This window comes from Spermophilus citellus (assembly GCF_964194105.1).
Source record: "Spermophilus citellus genome assembly, chromosome: 15".
Classification (NCBI taxonomy): domain Eukaryota; kingdom Metazoa; phylum Chordata; class Mammalia; order Rodentia; family Sciuridae; genus Spermophilus; species Spermophilus citellus.
Genome location: NC_138195.1, coordinates 2,234,267 through 2,253,305, shown reverse-complemented (window position 1 = coordinate 2,253,305; position 19,039 = coordinate 2,234,267). Strand labels below are relative to the sequence as shown.

The window sequence follows — 19,039 nt, the reverse complement described above, 5'->3', positions numbered from 1 at the left end:
CCCTCTGCTATGGTAGGAATCAACAACTGCACAGATGACGTCCATCAGAAGTCTGCGCCCAAACAGCTGCGGTTTGATGAACTGCAACCAGTTGTCCCAGATACTATTTCGAGCACCACACACTCTAAATAAGGAGGCAGTGATCCAAGTACAGCTAGAAGATCATGTGGAGATTCTCACAATATAACAGAGCTGCTTCTCGTTCTGTTTTTGTTTTCTGCAAATAACTAAGCCCTGATGGAGTTGACAAATGCACCTTCATGGTAGGATGGATGAATAATGATGGAGATAAATTGTCCTGAATGCACCTTCAGTGGTCTCATCAAATTCTGTAAGAATCCTGATTTCAGGATCACGACCATTTCTGGTAAAAGAGGAAAACAGATGATTATAAAATTGTTATTTCTTAACAAGAAAATATCTACTTAGTACTTGCCAGTGTCTAACCTTCTTATGAATTGTGCAAAACTGCACAAAGAATATCTTTTCTCTGTGCTCAAAACCCAAAGCCTACTCTTTTTCACCTAAAATATCAATTTCAAGATACAAGCATGTTATTCTTAGATACTGGAGTGGCTTCTTTCTAAAGGCTTGACAGGTGACCACAGGAGCCAGAATTCCTCGCACAGTTGCAGACTTCTCCGCAGGCAGTGGGCCACGCCTCAGCGACAGCAGATAACTGCTCCTTTTCCACTCAAGTTCTCACTTATAGACACCTCCTTTTTTTCTACCAATACGTATATTTCTTATTCTGCATAGATTAAATCATATGTATCTCTGATGTTTTTATAAACTTTTGGGCATATTTTCAAACTTTGAAGTGAAGAAGCATATATTCTGCTTCTACTTCAATTTTATAAGCTATCAAGAATGCCTAGATGGAATATTTACTTAGAAAATTAAAGGCCAAAACAGATTTTGAAACTGAAGAAAAATATAGATTTTTAAAAATTATCTTTTATATTATGAATACTACATATAATTTCTCAGAGTTTACATCGGGGATTTGTAAATCATATTATGCTGCCTCATATAATTATTTAAATTTTAATTTATTTCTTCATTCAAATATTAAACAGTTGTCATTCTAGTGATACCTAGTTAATGCTCTTACTGCTACTTTCACCATTACTTTTCAAAATATCTATTAACAATTTGAACTTTCTTAATTGTTTATACATAAACCACCATCATCACAAATTATTGCACTTGATTTGGGCAATAATAAATATCTGACTATATTCAGCAAAGAAATGCCCATGTATAAAAACATAAGAAATGCTCATGTCAAATTCAACCCACAGTAGTTTCTTTAAGGTAAACAGTGACAATGTCTTAAGATACTAACAATATTCTGGGATATGCAATTATTTTAAAATCTTAAAATTATAAATGTTAATATTTTTTTTTTTATTTTTTAGTTCTCGGCGGACACAACATCTTTGTTGGTATGTGGTGCTGAGGATCGAACCCGGGCCGCACGCATGCCAGGCGAGCGCGCCACCGCTTGAGCCACATCCCCAGCCCTGTTAACAATATTTTTAAATGGACTGCTAGTCTGATAAGTAACTGTAAGAGTCAACTCCAAGTTCTCACAATCATTGATACGGAAAATTTCATGTACACCAGAGATAACTAATGGTGCAGATGTGGGAGCAATATTTTTGTTGAATAGGTAAATATGTATGTATACACACATATACACATGACATATATGATTTCATATATTTTAATATATAAGTATATTAATTTCATATTTAAATATGCTTAAGTGTATGTATTTACTTTTGTGACAATATTGTGCCAGCACAAGGGCTGTGACTGAACATCTTGTTCTCCCCGCCTCACCCCTTCCCCCCTCTAAACAGGGCAGGCATGGCTTCCACAGCAGCATGCAGTCCCCTCCCAGTGCTGAGCTTCCCCAGCCAGGTGGCCCACTGTGTCTGAGAGAGCTGCTCCCAAGGCAGAGCCTGGTTTTCTCTGACACCCAGAGACTCCTGCTGACCTACTCTGTACCCTCTGACTGGCCACGCCTCTGCTCCAATCCCTGCCTTTGTCTCTTCTGATGAAGACTTTTGCAAAATCTAACTAATTCTCTTGAAGGTGCCATTCGGTTTGGTAGCTTTAAATAATGCCAGTTTGTTGGTGAGTTCCATATTTACCATATTTACGTCCTCAGCTCAGACTGTCCCCCAGGCTTCAGAAGTAGATGTCCACTGGTCCTCCACGTGTGACTATGCCAGCATCAATAGCTTATGTCCAAAAGGAAGGGCCCCTGTGGGTCCCCCGCAGTCCCAGCCCATGATGTCCAATCTCAGGTGACTGTGACTCTGGCCTACACCCATTCTAGGTGTCTCTTCCTCTGGCCCCTCATCTCCAGGCTTCTGTTAGAGACCTGTGCTGTCTCTTGTCACTGTCCTCAGAGCAACTGCCCTGCACCCTGCCTCAGTGCATCTCTAACTCCTTCCCCCCTGCTGCCTCAGTTTCTCTATTTATTTCTCTGTGTGTTCTCACATCACGGTCAGATCTCATGACTCCTCAACGAGAGAGTCCCATCTGACAGAAGAGGCCAGGCTTCCTATCTGACTTCATCCTGAGGTCGTCACCTCCTCTGTCTGCCCTCTCCAGGCGTGTGGAGAGCCTCACCCTGACACTGTCCCTCCACACACTGACAGGCGCCCTGCACCCCAACACTTAGCCACTTGCTTAACCCCCCGGCCTCCTCCTGCAGCCAAGCACCATGTCCCTCACTTCCTCCAATTTCCATTCAAAAGTCGTGGCCTCCCTGAACCTCCCTCTCCTGAACCTCACACTCACTCCTGATGCCCGCTCTGACATTTCATACACAGGAGCCCTCTCTCTGCCCACATTTTCTGCGAAGCATCACTGTTTCACGGACTCCGTGTTTTATCTATTCAAGCTCTTTATTGTCTGCCTCTCTACTGGGACATCAACTCCTTTGGCAGATGTTTTTGTCAGTTTCACCTCCTGTTTCATCTCTTCACACCAGAACAGGGCCTGGCACCTACGAGGCTGTCAATTAAAATTTGGTTCACAATTGCACAGAGTCCTTTAGGATGAGTCTTAAAGATGTGGGACCTAGACAGCAGGACTTGGGCTTGTAATTTTGCACGTGCAGTCCTCAAACAGCTGGTGGAGAGAGTAAACTCAGCTAAAGAAATAAAGAGTTTACCCTTGTATTAGAGTCAACTTGTGTGGTCAGTTAACTCATAGCTGACAATTACAGACTCTTTGTCCCTCCTCCCGCCTGAATCCACCTGCTTCTGTATAAAAAGCATCTGGAGCAAATGGTTGCATGGTCTTGTCTCATGGAGTTCAGGATAGCTGGGTCATCGTCCCTCCTAGGTGAACTGTCCCTTCTACATGACCCTCTGTTTTCATCTGCAGCAAAAACAATCAAAACAAAGAATATGATAGGAACATGTGGGGAATGGAAGAGACTGTCAAAGTCGCTTCCTGGCTGCTGACCACTCACAAGGAAGAGCTGGATTAAAATTTAACAAATGTCTGCCTACATCCAGGGTCTGTTCTGCAGAGACGGGTCTAGCAACACTGCTGAGATTGTTCCTGGGGAGGGGCCGTGGTGCTTCCATCTTGAGCACTGTCAGGCTAACATCTCACACTCACTCAGACATGAGGGTTGATGGAGTGAGACGTGAAGCTTTTAGAAAAGCTCTTGCATCCCAATTTTCTATTGAGAAGTTTAAATAAAAGCTGATGTGTCACCCAAGTGAACCATTAGATGAAAGCAAGGGACCAGGACAGTGTGTCTGTCGGTCTTGCTTGTGAGTCTTCCCCCACTGTGGGCTACCCCCTGCCTGAGGAACCCCGAGGAAGAGGAAGCTGAGCCCCTCTCTCCTAGCTGCTCTCAGGCTCTCGTGGGTGGTTGTTCAATCACTGGGTCCCAATGACAGGACCTTTTACCAGCCTGTTTCCTAGACACCAAATTTCAGACTGTGCCAGCCACCTCTCAAGTCGACTTCTCTGACACAATGTAGTCTTGGACATTTTTGTCATCACTTTGGACAAAAGTGCCTTCCTCAGCTGAGAGACCTCTGAGAGTCTCTGGAGAGAGTGTAAATGAGTTCTGGCTCCATTTTGACTTTAAGTAGCATAGCTCTGGGAGGATTATTGAAGAAAGAGGTAAACTTGACAAAGACTTTGAGTTGTATTTTCAGCCTAAGAAATCCCAGCAGCAGGATGACCTTCCTTTTGTCCTGTGGCAGCCTGGGAATTCCAGACTCCTTGAAGCAGTGCAGAGGAGACTTTGGCTCTTAAGAAAAAGAAAGCTATCCCCAGGGGCAAGAGGAGGAACTGGGGTGGGTGATGCTCCGTATCCTGGCAGAGTCTGCTGCACCTAAAGAGAGAGTGGCAGGACTTCCCTCCAGACCAATCACCATGCCCCTGGTCTCTACAGGGACATGATCCCAGCACTGCACCCTCTGCCAGTCTCTTGTCAACAGCTGAGGGAGCTGCCAGCACCTCTGCCTTCCCACCCAAGGTGGCTCCTCATCTTCACACCAGCCCAGATGATCCATGTCCCTTGTGGCTGTGTTGACATCAGGCCAAGAGGATGAAGCAATTATCATTAACACTACTCAAGAAGAATGGCAATGAACCTCTAAGAGTTCCCAAACTTGTTTCACAGGAATGGTTTATTTAATGACACATTTCTTGTTTTTTCTCGCAGTGCTGTATGTTTTCGTTCTAACTCTTCGAGTGCTCCTCCTTCTCTTCCCCCCAGGTGCGCCCTTCCTTCTTTACGGTCCTTCCCTCTTCACGGCGCCCCTCCATGGAGGCTAGCCAAAACTCAGATGCCAACTTGCTGAGGTCCAAGAGTGTTCCAAGAAGATCTCGCAACTCAAGAGTTCTTTCTTCCCTTTGTTTACTGTAATATAAAATTCCACTGTTAGATCCATGTTCTTTGGGTCAATTGCCATCTTCACCCAAGAATGTTGAAGGGCAACATAGAAGCTTCTCAGGGTCTAAAAGCTCTAAAGATCTGAGGGGTGAATATGATGCGACCATCACTAACTTCATAGTTGTTCTCTCTCTGTTTTTATCAATTTTTGTTTAATGTGTAGAACGCAACAATTTAGAAGGGAATAAATGGAGGTTTAGAGAACTGAAGTGACTTGTCTTAAGTAAGCACCTAATGACAATCAGATTTTAAATCTGGTCAGTAAGGGGCCAGAGAGAGAAACCAAAGGTCAGCGTCAATGTCCTCTGATTCAGGGCACCCATCAGAATGCCTGGGTGACTCCTCCAACTCCATCAAGACGACAGACCCAAAGCCTGGGTGTTTAAGGCTCCTGCTTCTCACAGGGCTCCCTTGCAGCCAGCTGCGGGGCCTGGTGAGCAGGAAGTGTGGAGAAGCATGTCCTTGCCGTCCTATACACTCAGTCAAAGTACAGACTCTTCACCGCCCCGCTCTGTGACTCGGGAAAATCCCTTCATCTTCCTGAATGCTCCGAGTCCTGATTCATAAAATAATTCTGAGAATCAACGACTTGGGAACAAAGCATAAAATAAGAGTAAACATTCCTTTTAGAGCATTTGAAAAATCAAAAGTGAGAACAACACGCTCACTCCTAACAGTAGACAGGGTACCAGGAGAAAGCCTCAGGGGAGGCCCTGCCTCCTGGACCTTCCTGTCTCCACACAGCTTAGAGAACACAGGAGAGGAGGGGCCCCGAAAACAGGAACAGGGGTGGGTATGGTGCCAGGCCTTCGGACTTGCGTGCACTCTGGATCTTGCAGAGACATTTTGCACGACACAGTCTGAATCGACTTTAAACCCAATCTGCTTCTGACTTTGAAGGATTTACACCCGGCCGGCCGTCCTGACCAAACAGTCCCCGCCTGGTGTGGCAGCTGCGCCCGCCTGCCATCTGACAGCAGCTGCACTAGAGCTGGGACGGAGCACCCACCACAGCTGCGCCCCGCTGCAGACCAGGGCAGGGCTTGGACTCCCTCAGACCCCTAGCGGTGGGGCTGGCTTTGAACAGGCCATCTTCAGGGTCCCTGTTTGTGTCCCTTCCTAGAGAGCACCCGCCAGGTTAGGTTAAAAGGAGTCCTGAAAAGAGAACTGGCTCTGGAAACCGGAAGGGAGCACGTTGAAAGTAGGAGAAACACAGGTGCAGAGGGAAGTGGCCAGGGCAGCCGGACCTTGGAGCAGGAGGGAGGGGATCTGGGGAGCAGCACAGGACATTCACAGGGACTCCTGAGGCTGGGCACCTGAGGGGAGCTAGCAAGTTTGAGGGAGGGGTTTGCGCCCTCAGTGACTGAGGGCTGTGCGGGTTCTGGAGCTCTGACTTCCCCTGGGTCTGCCCAAGCTCTGGCCCCGTCCTCTGCCACTTTCAGTCCCTCCCCTGCAGTAAGTCTTGGCATTTCCGCCCACCTCCACTGACACACATATGCTGGCTTTTCTTCTACTTAATACAAAAAGGGAGTCCCCATTTTGCCTTCAGGCTTGACTTCTGCTGCGCTGTGACCCATAAGGACCCCCTGGGTCTCCAGGCTCCCGCTGGGCAGCCCCCCAGTGTCCTTCCCTCCAAGGGGCTCCCGAGGAATGCTGAGACCCTCTCTTACCTATGGAAAGGCTGCCACTCAGCCCTGTTCAGGAAGCTCCTTCCCACAGAACTAAAAGGCCATTTTTATCTAATATTTTATCTCCTGGGTACTGGGGCCTGCTTCTGGGTTCTACTCAGTTAAAACTGTTTGCTTTACTATGTGGTTAAACTCATCTGTTTATCTATCTTTGTGCCAGCACCATTCTGAGCCGACCCCAGTGGCTGGGTAGTGTTGGCTGACATCTGTAAATTGGTTTTAAGAGTCTTGGCTCTTCCCAAAGGTTGGCATTTCATATAAACTTTAAAACCATTTAATTCAATTCCAAATTGGATAAATTTTCTTGGAATTTTAATTATAATCTCCCTAAATTTACATATTTATATTGAAAGAATCAACTATTGAGGAACAAATAATGCTTTCCAATGTAATTGGCTTTTTTAAAAATGCCAGGTACATTCAGATTTCCTTGTTAAAGGCCTTATCCATTCTTTTCCAAAAAGGATGTGACAAATCAGAGTAGCCATTCTGAACACCTCAAAGCAATTTTGTCTAGAAAGGGAGATAAATATTAAACGGAAATAGTGGTGGGGGGCTTCTGTGCAGCTGAGGTAATGGCAGTCACTAAATCTAAATCACATAACGGTCTTTTAAAACACAGTATAGCTCGACATCAACAACAAACAAATAAAACCTTACAACACTGTCTTAGCAAAACGAAATAATGGGAAACACACCAAATCGAACCAAACTAATGACCATTGAGACCTATCATATCAGCCAGATCAATATTATCAATTTATCTCAGAAAATAAGCGCCAGCCACAAGCCACACACAAGAGGGACACCCAAAACAAAGTGATTCAGAAGAGCTTACGGGCCTACAAAGTGTGAAAGGAAAACAGCATCCATGGGAAAGTTGGGATGGGGATCCAGACAGCAGGCCAGCAGAAATCTGGTCAAAAACGTTCACTGAGGTGAATTAAATATCATTTAGTCACTTTCCATATTTCTTTTTTTTTTAAAGAGAGAGTGAGAGAGGAGAGAGAGAGAGAGAGAGAGAGAGAGAGAGAGAGAGAGAGAGAGAATTTTTAATATTTATTTTTTAGTTCTCGGCGGACACAACATCTTTGTTGGTATGTGGTGCTGAGGATCGAACCCGGGCCGCACGCATGCCAGGCGAGCGCGCTACCGCTTGAGCCATATCCCCAGCCCACTTTCCATATTTCATACTAAGATGTAAGAAGTGTAAATACTTATGCACCAAGTAACAAAACAGCTCCTGCAGGAGGAAGAAGCCCTGGTGGACATACAAAACAGAAATGCATCTCAGAGCAGGTGGTATCCATGGACTGGACATGAGTCAAGGTGTCAAAGACCCCAGTGTAGCCGAGGACAGTGGTCCACACCGGTAATCCCGGTGGCTTGGGAGGCTGAGGCAGGAGGATGGTGAGTTCAAAGCCAGCCTTGGCAATTTAGCCAGAATCTATCTCCAAATAAAAATATAAAAAGTGGCTCATGGATAAACCCCCCTGAATTCAATGCTTAATACAAAAAAAACCAGTGTAATTTTAGGAGGCCCCCCTTGGCCAGACATTGTTTCCAGACATATATATGAGAAAAAAAGTAGATAGTGCACATGTGCATGCCAGAAGAGTACAGAGACCATCTAGCCACAGCTAGAATAATTTCAGCACTAAAATATAGCACTGGTTATAACCCAAAGTTTAAAGTAAATATCCATACAAAAAACTGACTGAAATAAATAAAAATCTGAATAAATAAATAGAGGATATGAGGCAAATCTTCCAAACAGAAGAATTCCAAGTAATTTAAGTAGATACTTTGCCCTCAAAGAAGTGGAGCGGGACTTCCCTCTGCACAGGTGCCCAGGAAGGAGGCCGACTCAGCAGTCCTAAGTCACATTGGCAATGTGTACGCTCCCGTGACACCACAAGTGGCACTTCACCTGCAGTCTTCTGTCCAGCAACCCAGGATTCCAGTTTTTTCACGAGAAAAACAAGACCACGCCCAACAGGGCACAGGCTGCACAGCACCTGGGCAATGTCCTCACAACCCTCGAGGCCAGGATGCAGGAGCTGGCCCAGGGGGGCCAAAGGGGACCCCACAGCCTGGTGGAACGAGTTCCCAGGCTCCTGTGACCCCAAGGACGGACGGGGCGGAGAGGAGAGCCTAAGAGGAGTTCAGGTCACTGGGTCTGCCGTGGTAGTGGGAGTGGGCCACCCAGGGGTGGGTTCCTGCTGTAGGGGTGAGCTGGCCTCCTGCCCTCTCTCTGGTCCTGTGATCCCCCCACCATGCTACCCCACAGCAAGAAGCCTCCCCACCAGAGGCGAGATGCCCTTCAGTCTTAGACTTCCCAGACTCCGGAACCATGAGCAAATCCAACCCTGTTGATGATAGATTACCCAGGCTGGGATATTCTGTGAGAACCACACAAAGTGGATTAGGACCTGTCGATTCTAGTGGGGGTCCTGGCAGAGAAAGCACAGTAAGTAAACACTAAGAAACACATCAGTGCTGGTTCATTAGTTGTAGCACGTGGTGCAGAGTATGTGAGGAACTCTGCACTATTTTCTTTTTTTCCCCTGTAAATTAAGAGCTGTTCTAAAAAATATCAACATTTACTCAAAGAAAGAGAAAGCACAGTGAGTTTGAACGACCCAAGGGTTCAGATTTCAGCATGGTATTTCCAAGTTTCTACCATGACACTTTGACAAGATCGGGAGCATCTCTGTCCCGCCTCTGCCTTCCCTACGCAGAGGAGCTCACCCTCCGAGCGGTGAACCCCTCCCTCCACTCCCACCCAGGACCTTCCACTCACGTCCCCATCCACTGCTTCAGCTCTGTACTCCTGGAGGGTTAAAGCCACTCCCACCAGCCAGGGAGGTGGCACACACCTGCCACCCCAGTGACTCGGGGATGGGGGCAAGAGGGTTACAAGTCTGAGGCCAGCCTCAGCAACTGAGAAAGACCCTGTCTCAAAACAACAAACAAACAAACAAACAAAATACAACTAATAAAAAGGGCTGGGGGTGTTAGGACAAATGACACACATTAACGAAGGGGGCAGACGGGAAGCCAACCTCGGATCAGCAAGCTGTTCTTTATTCAGGATTCAGCAGTGGAGTCGATTGGTGGAACCTGGTGTGGCACATTTTTCAGGGCAGAAAATGGCCACGCGCTGAAGCCAGGGTCTGGGTTATATAGGCTTCATGTAGGGTGGGGCAGGCAGGTGATTCCTGGGGTGTCACGAGTCCTTGGGTTGTGTGTGGAATGTTGCACACAGTAGCCTCATGAAGGGATCAGTCTGGCACTGGGAACTCCCCGTGGCACCCCCTCAGGGATCGACCACCAGACGCAGGCGAGCTTCCCCCTCAAGCTCTGCCAAAGATCCGACACTGCCCCAGAGATGGCCGTGACCTGCCAAGATGTCGATCAACCTGCCGACTGCCAGACACCAGGAAGGAAGACTCTGCCCCTGAAACCTCATCCCTGCCTTTGATGGACCCCCTTAAATAAACCACCACAGCCATCTTTTGTCTAGTTCCAGAACCCATGTGGGCTAGATATATCAGGGGCTTTGCATTCAAGACCCTCTCGGCCTTGGAGAGGGAAAACCTTGGTCTCCCTTCCTGGGCCTTCAGGGTGGCAACACACCCTGCACGCCTTCTCCCTCCACCTGCTTTCAGCCTGGCGGTCATTTTCTGCTGCCCTTCGGTTACACTTGGAAGGATCTCGTAGCAGCACAAAGCAGGAGCCAGGAGCCAGCCAGGGCTACCCACAACAGCAGGTGCCACAGAGGCAATCCCACCTTTGACTAAGTGACCAGTTCCTGGTTTTCAGAGGACAATTGGCTGTTCTAAGAGGTCCCCAGCACAGCTTCCTTCTATTGGCCACTTAAGAATGAAGAAACAGGCCTTGTCATTGTCCCCCACCTAGTGGCAGCCCTCGGGAAGACCTAGAGCAGCCTTTTATGTGGGAAATGGAGAATCGGGATAGACTCGAAGCCAAGTTTCCTGAGGCCTTCAACAGCTCCCTGTTATGGATTAAACCACCAGAAAAAATCCTCTTTTTTTAAGCAATGAGAATGAGGCCATGAAGCTTTAAGTCATGCTTAGTGAAGAAAAGTATTTCTTCTAATATTAAAGTTAGATGAAAGAGCAACTTAAAATGCCTTCATACTGCACAGCTACCTTAAATAGATCATCGCTCACCTTTTATTGGGCCTTCTTTCTTCTCTGGAAAACAGAATCTTAATTTCCTGCTGCTGGAAGCTTGGTTTCTGGATAGTAATCTCTACTACCATGGGTTGCACCAAGCATCCCTTATCTATGCAAGGTGCTGCCCAAGGCTTAGGATTTCATGTTTATTTCTTGTCTAGTCCTTCTTCAATACTGGGAGTCAAACCCAGGCCCTCCTCCTCATTAGGCACGTGCACTAGCACTGAGCTGCACCTACCTCCGGCATTAGATGTTTAAACAAGCACAGATGTGGGTAATGTTCTGCACGTTGGAAACTGTTTTTCCAGTTCTGACTTTTCTTCTTACAAACTCCAAGCAAATGATTATCATCCCTAATGACAATCTCCCTAATGAAAAAGAACCTGTTAAGTTTACTTCAATTAATTGGTAGTAGTTACACCAGGCACTGGGTTAAGAAATAGCATATGATTAGGCTGAAAGCAATTTAGCAAAGTAATTTGGCTTACTGCAACCAAGTAAGATGTTCGACATAAAAGCCTAACAGAATGTTTTACAAATGATTTTTTTTACATATAGAACCTCTTAAAAAGACTTGTTAAAATATCTAAGTGTTATTAAGAACTTGAGGAGAAAGATTTACACTTGTTGCTTAATTTATTTTTAAAATTTATATTGCTACTTTGTAACAAGAAGAGTGAAGAAAAACTAGAGATTGTGAAGCTTTTTTTTGAGGAGGGATAATATTTTTCTACTTCAGTCTGTTTAGAAAATTAAAACAACTAAGAAAAGCATAAAAAAGAAATTGAAGATTGATAAAGATCTGAAAATTTGATGAAAATATTTTAAGAAAATGAAGATTTGTCACTTGCTGGACCATGGATGGAACCTGAAAACAGTATGTTAGGCAAAATAAACCAAACTCGGGAAGTCGAGGGTCATGTTTTTTCATATGTGAAAGCTAGAGAGGAGAAAGCAAAGTTAAGGTGTCCACAGTTACGGGTATGACATTACAGAAGCACGCAGAGGCAAGTATATGAAGCAGGTGTATTTAAAAGGGGTTGCATAGACTTCTCCCGGGAGGGAAAAGGAACCATACCTGGTCCCATGGCATCCCAGGAAGTGAAGGTGTCCTACCTCTTCATAGGTCCTAGGCTTCCTTTGTTCTCCTGCTCTGCTCCTTATCCCTCTCCTTCCTGCCCACAGGATCAGCCCAGGAGATGTTGGTGGGATGACCAAAAGGTAGAAGCAGATGGGCTGGAGGGGCCAAGGTAGAGCAATTCAGGGGCAGGAAGGGGACTTAATTAACTCCTTGTAGGGAGAGACCATCCCTGGGACAGGTGACCTTAGCAGCCAGTTGGAGCTGGGGCAGGTTATGACAAGGTGGAGGGAAGGGCTCTGAAGACATCAGCATCTCAAATTTTTTTGGGTGGGTGGGCGGGGTACCAAGAATTGAACTCAGGGGACACTCAACCACTGAACCACCTCCCCAGCCCTATTTCATATTTTACTTAGGGGTGGGGTCTCAGTTGCTTAGTGCCTCACGATCACTGAGGCTGGCTTTGAATTTGGGATTCTCCTGCCTTAGCCTCCCAAGCCCTGGGATTACAGGCGGTTGCCACTCTGCCGGCAAGTCATCAGGCTTTCAGTGTCTCCTCTGACCCTTGCCTAACTGCCCAATTCTGGCTTCACTCATGAAAGTTGAAAGGGGACCAGGGGGAGGGAGGAAGGGAAAGGAGAAATAGTAGGGATTGGTCTTAGCCAAGTTACATTGTTATTTCATGTGCACGTACAGATACATAACAAGAATCCCACCACAATGTATAACTATAAAGTACCAATAAAACCTGGAAACAATATTTGAAGACAGAAAGTTACAAATTCAAATTCAAAACTACAAACTCGAGTTACAAAAGAATCAGTATTCAAAGACGAGATGCATGTGTTCTTCATTTTGACTACAGTGTTCTGGGGCCCAGGTTATACTGACTAAGCAATATTGATTGGTCCAATTGCCCTGTTAGTTGTGGAGCAGGATAAACAAACGTTAGCTGCAGGGTGGGCTGAACACTCAACCCCCATCTGTCTGATTCCTTCTCGCTTGGTTGCCTCAACTGCTGAACACTCCCCCCACCCATCTGGTGCAATGGAAACCCACATCTGACCCCTGCCCCATCTGCCTGAAGGCAGAAGATGACACCCTTAGTAACTGCTGTACGATCCAATCACTGTAGCCAACAAGGCACCCTGCAGACCCAAAGACCCCATTTGGGCTATAAAAACTCTCCCTTCTCTTTCCTCCCCTCTCCCCGACCCCTTTCTCTCTTCCTCCCCTGTCAGACACGGCTGCAATAAAGATCTCTTGGTCGCTCTGAGTGTCATCTCTTGGTCTCTCTGAATGTCCTGGTCACAGGAAGCAGTTTCCAGCTACAGCCAGGCACTACCTGCTGCAGGCTTCCCCCACACAGATGGCCACTTGTCACAGGTCCTCAGGAAAAATGCCTGGGCTGGGCAGCAAGAAGCATACCTGAAATGATTCACATTTCCAAGAAAGAGTGGGCAGGTTATCTAAAGAAAACTATTTAAAAAGTGGGGGGGGGGGCGGGTGGTGACCTGCTTTCCCTCCCCTTGTTTTTAAAGGGAGAGGGTGGACTCCTATCTCTGCTCTTCAGTTTCCCTCACACTTCCTCCTGGCTGTCCTCTGAGCAGGACCAGGTCCCTCAGCTAACCCCTCCGAGCGCCTCACTGCCTGGCACCCCTTCTCCACAGTGTCCTCCACTGCTGCCTCAGGTGCCCTGCCTCAGGTGCTCTGCAACCAGGCTGCGGAGCCCCTGCCAAGCCGCAAGCCAGTGCTTTAACATCTGTTCTCAATAACTCACCTGATGATGCCCATGCTCTCGGGGATTTCCTCAGCACACTTGGGGGGTCAGTGGAAAGTCCATTCTTGGGGTGTTTCCTTTGAGGATTCCCTCTCTCCTCCACAGACCTGTGTTACCAGCTCTTGTTCCAGTTTCCTAGAACAGCAAGATCAGGTTACTCCACACATGGCACACCGCAGGAAGAGAAAACCCTTGGAGTCTGTCTGCCATTCTCCAGGGCACACACCACCTCTGGGCAGGTGCAAGTTTTTTTTTTTTCTCCTGGAGCTTTGTCCGATGAGGTTAGTCCATGTCAGCAGAGACTGGACGGAACAGCTCTCCAGTTGTCACCCTGCCTTCAGCTCCCTCGTCAACACCAGTCCAAGGGAGAGGACACCCACTACAGGTGGGGAGGAAGTAAAGGGCATGCCCCCAGCTTTTCCTGCAACACCAGTAGGCAGGGTGACACTGAGCCCAAGAACAGGGGTGGAAGTAATGACTGCCGTTGTTAAATGATTGGTCCTGTTATTAGGAAATACACATTGTATTTCTAAGTTAAAAAATGTAACAACCTCTCACAAAGACCATTTACCCATAAGGAATGAAAGAAATAACCTCTTCACTTCTAATCACTCTGATGTGAATTGTCTACCTGGAGTCCAGTTTAGCTACTAGGCTTGTTGACATCAAGTGCATGGAGCCACTGAGCTGATGTAATGGGAACTGTGGACCCAGAAAAGGTACTAAACAAATCCTTTATGGGCATTGCCATTCTCTGTTTACTTCATGTGTGCAAAAAGTACCTTATTCTTCTAGATAAAGAGTCTAACAAAGCATATGACAGGTCCTTTATCAAGCTACCAGCTGTATTATAGGTAGAAAGAAACTGATACAGGGCAGGAAAACAGAAATAAGAGCCTCCCAGATTTTACTGTTCATTTATAGGGGGTGGGGAGTAGGTTATTTATTCAATAATTGATTTTTCTTAATCAAAACATATGAACATTAACATCTATGAGTAAAACACACTGTGAAGCAATGAGATTAAATGAAAGGGAACAAGACAGAAATGGCTCTGCCCTGGTCAGCTCCAGTCTCATGAAGGTGACATGGAGGTATGAATAATTACCATACTGCCCTGCACAGGAACTGAGTGACATGTTTTCTAAACTTATCTCTAATTCTCACCTCAACGCTGCCACAGATCAGCATTCCTGCTTCACAGATCAGGAAACCAGGACCCAGGGAATGGAGACCTTGCTCAAGATGTACATCTAAAATGAAGACAGCTGGGATTCAAGCCAGTTAGTCCCTGGGTCTCCAGTTCCCATGCTGCTGTCATGGCATTAGGATGCTTGTCAAGGACTTGTAATAAGACACATCGAATTTAGAGTGCTGTGCCACTGCAGAGGCTTAAGCAATCCCAGATGGGGAGCTCTGTAAAACATTCCTGGCTGAGAAAACGGTGAATTCCTACACAAGCAGAAATGCTGGTATTCAGTTGTTCAATCAAACAAAATAGAAGGTATTCCACCCCAGCTGCTGAGTTAGATAGAGGTACATCCTCCCGCACAATTGTTATTGCACAGTTTGCAGGTCAGAGGTGGTATGGGTGAAGGTTACAGAATGCTTTTTCTGACTGAAGACTAAACTGCACTAAACTTCGAGTGCATGGCCCTTGAAATAACCAAAAGGCCCTGAATTGCTATATTGTTTTGGTCTAGTGCATTAATTCAAAAGAAAACCAATGATCTGGAACTCTGAGATAAATGTGAATAATGCAATCATTAAAATTATAATATTTCTAGATATTGGTCGTATAATCTAAATTCTATGATTTCTCTAGTACATTGTTGATAAGTCCACAGTGTGGAGAAATGCTTTCACTCCGGGTGCCCCTGGCCAGTCCAGCTCAAACAAAAGCAAGTGAATCTCCTAAAACTGCCTACAGGGCCCAGGGCCTGTTGAACTTACCTCATTATTCAACTCAGAAGCTAATTAGAAATGCAAAGAAAGGGAGAGGCAGGTGCATTCTTTACCATGAATTAAAGCAGCTTGGACTTAAACAATGTGAAGGTTATGATAATTTAAGCTTGAATAGAGCTTCATGTCCAAGAAACTCAGTGAGACTGTAGGTCTTCAATTTGAAGAGGATGTCTTACCACTGTACAAAGGGCAAGAAAAGAAGCTCAGAAGCTGGCTTTGTCCACACAAAAATGGCAGCTCCCAGGAGAAGAGGGAGGGGTTTCAATGGTGGACAGAGGGTGTGGGCCAGCCTGCCCTCCACAACGCCTTTGGGTCATTTTCTTAATTGGCATATAATTGTGCATATTTATGGGGCACAGTGTCATATTTTGATACACGTATACAACATGCAATGACAAAATAGTAAACAGTATTTCCAGCACCTCAATGCTTATCATTTCAAAATCCTTTCTCCTAACTATAGCTCGGTTTATAGTTTCAAAGTGGCTCAGGTAAACTATTAAGTTACCTCTGGGCTGTAGATATAGTTCAGTTGCTTGCTCAAATCCACAAGGCCCTGGGTTCAATCCCCAACACCACACACACAAAATTACCTCGTTCATTATTGCCTTTTTACACTGAAGACTAGAACCACCAAGTTCAGTATGGCATAAGACATTGGACCTTTGGATTTTTGACACCCATTTGATGGGGGGAAAAAGTATTGAGAAAGAAGGCAAAAGAACCCAAGTCCTGCCTCACACTCAGTAAGTCCCAGCCCTCACTAGGTCCCCAAAGGAAAAGCAACATGTGCCTTTCTTCATAGTCCCACCTGGTCAGCTGACCTGTGCTCCTGCCCACAGCACATCATGCAGGAAGAGCCCAGCAGAACAAAGGGGCTCATCTCATGGCACAGCTGGGAAGCAGAGAGACCAGGGAAGGGGCCACAGAAAAGATGCACCATCCAGTGTAAGCCCTCAAAGACCACCTCCCCCCAGACATGTCCCCCATGCCCACGTTTACCACTCAGTCCATTCAAACTAGGATAAACTGACTTGGTTACAGCTATCATAATTTAATTCACCTCTGAATATTTCTGCATTAATACGGGAGTTGGGGGAGTCACTTTGTACCCAAACCATACGTTGTCCTTTCTCCAATCTGGTTTTTTTTTTTTTGCATCTTTCTTAAATACTAATTGACTATAGATAGGTGGATTCACTTTGGGAATCTCCAACCTGTTCCATTGGTAGTATGTCAGGTTTAATGCCAGTACCAAGCTGCCTTGGTTACTATATCCCTGTAGTGAGATCAGGTATTGTGACGCCTCATGATTTGTTCTTTTTGTTTAAGATTGCTTGGGGTATTTAGGTTTTTTGTTCCATATGAATTTGGGTTTTTTTCCTAATTCTATAAATAACTTTGGTATCTTTATGGGAATTGCATTAAATCTCTAAATCACTTTGGGTAGTGTAAACATTTTAACAATTTTAACTTTTCTAATGAACACAGGAAGTCTTTCCCTGTGTGTGTGTGTGTGTGTGTGTGTGTGTGTTTCATCGATGTTTTGTAATTTTGTAATTTCCAATGCAGATGTATTTCCTTTCCTTGCTTACATTTATTAACTTATTTTTTTGTACCCATTGCAAGTGGGATTGCTTTCTTGATTGCTTTTCAGCAATATCATTTTGGTGTATAATGCTTCTGATTTTTTATTGTTGATTTTGTGCCCCTTGTTTTACTAGACTATCAGTTCTAACAATCTTTAGGTAGAGTCTTTAGGTTTTCCTCTGGCTTCCCCCTTTCCTGTTTGGGTGCCTCTTACCTTAATTTCTCTAGTTTATACTTCCAATTCTACTTTGGAACTGGAGTGGCGTGAGTGGAAACCCTTGCCTAGCTCTAGATCTTGGAGGAAATGCTCCTCGTGATGCTCTCCGTAGGCTGTTGTGACCTTTATTGAGGTATGTTCCCTACATTCGTCATCTGTTGATGAGTTTTATCATGAAGAGGTGCTGGACTTCATTGAGTCTTTTTGTAAATATTGAAACGATCACGTGGACTAGGGCCTTCATTATGTGCATCTAGTGTATCACCTGTCTTTACTTGTTTCTGTTGAACCCTCCTTGCATCCCTGCGATGGATCCCACTTGATCATCGTACATAGTCTTTGGGAGGTGCTGTTGGATTTGGTTTGCTAGCATTTTGTTGAAATTTTGCATCTGTTTTGAGCAGTATCGGTCTATTTTCTCTTATTGTTGTGTCCTTGTTTGGCTTTGGTGTGAGGGTAATGCTGACCTCCTAGGATAAGTGTGAAAAAGATCTTTTTCATTTGCCCCCTCCCAAAAAAAACTTAAAGATGGCACTTTAGTTGTTCAAAGGTAACATTCTTGCTTGCTTCCATAAGCCTCCACCTCATTTCCGAGGTCCTTCCTTCCTCCCTCCCTCTCCCTCTGCTTTCTTCATTTCCTGACTAAAATATCTTAAACTACAGGACATCGAAGTACTGCATCGAAGTACTTATATCTTCAAATGTTCACTTACCATCTTGGGGGAAAAAAAGCCAATGTCAAACTCATTACCCAAGTGAAAACAGTTGAAAGTCTAGTTAGCTTCAAAGAATCAGAAGAACAAATGAGCACTGGACCCACAATGTACCATGAAAGACGACCTTGGCAGTGGGCACCGACTCCTGATGCTCATGGTTGAGTCTGGGAATCCAGGAAACCCAGCCAGTATGTGGTGAGAGGAACCACTCTGAGCAGAGTGAGGGCCTACGTGGATAACCACACTGCGACGGCCTGAATCATGTCACCCGATTCATCCTTATGCCCAGACCCCCGTGTGACTTTCTTGGAGCCACAACCTGTAAAGAGGTCAATAGGACAGATGGGGCCATGAGCATCGGTCTAATGCCACAGGACGAGGTCCCTCAAAGACGAGGGGACAGAGATACACAGGTGCGAGGACTCATGCCCATGTCTGCAAGCTGAGGAGAAGCCTCAGAAAGTAGACTCTGCTGCCCCTGAGCCCCTTGCTGGCTCCAGAACCCCGAGAAAGCTGCGCCAACTGTGTTTAAGCTGTACCGACGGTGGTGATTGTCGGGCAGCCCACGGGCATGAACAAGGCACTGTCACGAGCTGGTGTCTCCAAAACACTCACCACCGCGGGGACCAAGGACACGGGTGGGAGGAAGGCAGACCTGTTTTCTTCCCACGTAACTTATGATGAACTCTGTTTGTCAAAATCGGGTCATTTCCCAGGACGGGCCTCACAGATAGGCCTGTCTGCAGCTTGCTAGCAAACACTTCTACAACTCGAGTGTCCCCCAGCCCCAGATTCCCCCGATTGGTGGAAATAACAGTAGGAAGGGGAAAAATACACCCAGGAGTGGCCAGTATTCTCAAA

At 45.8% G+C, this 19,039-nt stretch overlaps 1 long non-coding RNA gene across 1 annotated transcript; it reads right to left on the bottom strand.

Moving 5' to 3' along the window:
- Positions 1-204: 204 nt before the first annotated feature.
- LOC308634649 lies at positions 205-14,990 on the bottom strand. The gene is made up of 3 exons (XR_014019056.1): positions 14,858-14,990; positions 13,691-13,825; positions 205-364 (listed from the first exon to the last, which is right to left on the bottom strand). It is a non-coding gene; the product is annotated as an uncharacterized lncRNA (long non-coding RNA).
- Positions 14,991-19,039: the final 4,049 nt, after the last annotated feature.